The following is a 3713-nucleotide window of genomic DNA, read 5'->3' as shown; positions in this document are numbered from 1 at the left end:
AGGTCTTGCCCAAGGGAATGCTTCCATTTGGATTGACTGAAGAATTTTGTTGACCTCATAGATTCCTGGCAGACCTGACAAACACAGTGTCAAAATAACGTCAAGATTAAAAAATTGGTAACACACATGAAAACTGAATTATAAAATAGTCAAGTGACTGTAGAAATAATAAATGGGAACACTCGTTCTAGAAAACACTGCGGTGTTGGAAGAAACGTAACTACCTGAAGGTTAAGTGTAATAACTCTCAGGACTTGCAATGACAGGTAAAATTCTTTTTGAGAAATCTTGGTTACTTGTCAAATTGATCTCATTAACAGAGCCAGATCTGAGGTGATGCATTCAGAACTACACATCTGTTATGAGGATTGTAGCTTGGAAGCCAATTCCCTCAAAACATTCAGGGTTCAGTTTGGGTATCTAACAGGGTGAAAATTAGTGGTGTTGGATGATCATTAAAACAAATCATCCTATATTAAATCATTCTATAGGTGGCTAGCTGATGTTTCACCATCGCCAGGCCTTGTTCTTGTGGGAGACTTTGACCTGCTGGATGTCTCCTGTAAGCTCAACACAGTGGAGAGGAGGCAGTGTAGGAGGTTCCTGGAGTGTGTGGAAGAGAACTTCCTCACACAGCTGGTAAAAAATGAGCCCTCAGGGGTGATGCCCCACTAGACCTGTGGTTTACAGACAGAGAAGGGTTGGTGGGAGATGGGATGGTCAGACACTGTCTTGGGCTCAGTGACCATGAAATGATAGTTTTCAATAGTTGGAGAAATAAGGAGGGGGGGGGTCAACAAAACCTCTACCCTGGACTTCTGGAGGGTGACTTTGGCCTACTGAGGACGCTGATCTGGAAAGTCCCTTAAGGAAGCAGCCCTTATAAACAAAGGGACCCAGGAAGGCTGGATGTACTTCAAGAAAGAAATCTTGAAGGTGGAGGGGCAGGCTGTCCCTATGTGCTGGAAGATGAGCTGACAGGGAAGAAGACCAGCCTGGCTGAGTAGGGAGCTTTTGCAGGAACTCGGGGGGAAAAAAAGAGGGTGTATCACCTTAAGAAAAGGGGCAGGCAACTCAGGAAGTGTTTAAGGATGTCAAGCAGAAAGAAAATTAGGGAGGCGAAAGGTCATTTAGAACTTAACCTGACTACTTCTGTAAAGGATAATAAGAAGTGTTTTTATAAACACTTTAATAACAAAAGGAGAGCCAAAGGACACCTCCATTCTTTATTGGGTGTGTGGGGGAATATAGTCACCAAAGATGAGGAGAAGGCTGAGGTACTCAACACCCTCTTTTCCTCAGTCCTCAACAGTAAGATGTGTTATCCTCAGGACCACTGACCTTCTGAACTGGTGGACAGGGACAGGAAGCAGAAAGGACCCCCTGTAATCCAGGAGGGAGTATTTAGTGACCTGCTGAGCCACTTAGATGCTCACAAATCCATGGGACCAGATGGGAGCCATCCCAGAAGATGAGGGAGCTGGTGGAAGAACTCTCCAAGTTGCTCTCCATCATTTACCATCAGTCCCGGCTCACCGCGGAGCTCCCAGATGAGTTGAGGTTGGTCAACGTGGCACCCGTCCATAAGAGGGGCTGGAAGGAGGATCCAGGGAGCTACAGGGCTGTCACCCTGACCTTGGTGCCAGCACAGTTATGGAACAGATCACCCTGAGTGTGATCAATGGCCGGGTGCCCCACCTGGTGGACAGGCTGTGGATGCGTCTACCTGGACTTCAGCAAAGCCTTCTCCCACACCACCTCCCACAGCATCCTCCTGGAAAAGCTGTCAGCCCACGGCTTGGACAGGTGGGACCTTTGCTGGGTCAGGAACCGGCTGGATGGCTGGGCCCAGAGCAGCCGTGGGAGCTGGGTGTGTTTAGCCTGGAGAAAAGGAGACTCAGGGGGGACCCTTATCACTTTCTACAACCCCCTGAAAGGAGGGTGTAGCCAGGTGGGGGTCGGCCTCTTCTCCCAGGTAAGAAAGAACAGGGCAAGAGGACTTAAGCACGTCTTAAGCTGCATCAGGGGAGGTTTAAGTTGAACATTAGGAAGAATTACTTCACAGAAGATTAGATATTGGACTGGGCTGCCCAGGGAGGTGGTGGAGTCACCATCCATGGCGGTGTTGAGGAAAGACTGGACATGGCACTCAGTGCCATGGTCTTGTTGATATGGTGGTGTTGGATCATGGGTTGGACTCAATGGTCTCAGAGGTCTTGTCCAACCTAATTGATTATGTGATTCTGTGAAATATGATCCTTGGATGTGTAAAAAAGATGGCACCATGTATGTCTATGGCAATAATAGAACTGAGAAAATAATCAGGCTATTCCTGAGGTTTGCACACTGAAAAGGGTGTTGGACTGTAAAAAAAGTTCTGAAATCAGAAAGAAGTGATTCAGTCCTGAAAAATTTTTCTTCTAATGTGAGATTAAAAAAACTTCATTTTGGTGTTTAGCCAAGAAAGAGGTCATTGATGTTGGATTGATCAAAGTCTAAGGCAAAGCAAATTGAAAAATCAAAGTGGCCTCCTTTCAAGTAGGAAAAAATGTCAATATCAGGTAGCTGGAAGTTGACTCCAAAGAAATTTGGATCCAAGTTAAGGCACATGTTTTAACAATAATTAACCAATGGAAAAATCTCACTGATGAAGGTATTAACGATCCTTGAGGATTTAAAATCATTCATTGCACTGTCTGAGACAACTGAGTTTTTGAATTAACAAAGTCCTATGGCCTCTGTTTTGTAGGCTGGAAAATAAGGCCTAGAAGAATCGCTTTATCACAAAATTCTGTGAATTCTTAGAATAGGGAATGTTTCATTCAGTTAAATTCCCTCTTGTATTTAAAGCAGCTATAGTTGTCTGAAGAGATAAGCAAGGCTTGCTGTCTTGGCAGCAAGATTTCAGCATCTGAAATTTCAAGATAGTTCCTTGCATGATACTGAACTCTGTCCTTTAATGCATCTTTTTATTATAACACAAAAATGGTGCCTGCACAAGGGCATTTTTGCTGGGGATTTAGGAATGGAAATGGTTTCATGAGTCATGCTGAAGCCAGATAAATTTTTCATCTCTGTATGGTTTTACTTTGATGTTAGCTTGTTGACTTTCATGTTTTCCAAATAAATACCTGTGATGTCAAATGAAAAAACATTCTGTATTTTCTGTCATTTTCAAAAAAATGATGCCTTGCCTTGATCTCTCTTTACAGCAACATTTGCTGCTTGAGGTGCTGGAAAATGCTGTCAAGTTTTCTGGTTTGCTTAGGTGCTGCTTCATTTTCTTCAGAGTCAGTATGTTTTCTGGAATGGCCTGTAGTTACTACATATCCTCAATTATTAATTGCTTCTTAGGGGAGAAGCAACCTAATCCATAGTGCTGCAGGGTACACAGGAATGACCTTGTAGCTTTGCTGAGTTGGTAAAAATCTGGGAAAGTCCCACTGCACTGACTTTTTCCATTGGCTTTGTTTTTTAATCCTTATGAAATCCAGTTCCGAAGATGAACTGAGTAAACTGTTGCTGGCGGCAGCCTCTTTATCCCAGTTAAGTGATACTGAGGCACTGGTGCAATTTTTGTACAGAGACAGACTCTTTTCATGTACTGTTTCTTATGACTAAGTTTTATCTTTAAAACCATTTTCCCCCTCATAATCAAAAAAAAACCCCAAAGCAAAAAACTAGTGCAACATTTTTGCTGATACGTGGAGTCC

This window comes from Corvus brachyrhynchos, unplaced genomic scaffold (genome assembly GCF_000691975.1).
Source record: "Corvus brachyrhynchos isolate BGI_N302 unplaced genomic scaffold, ASM69197v1 scaffold7, whole genome shotgun sequence".
Taxonomy (NCBI): Eukaryota; Metazoa; Chordata; class Aves; order Passeriformes; family Corvidae; genus Corvus; species Corvus brachyrhynchos.
Note: the sequence above shows the minus strand (reverse complement) of the source record.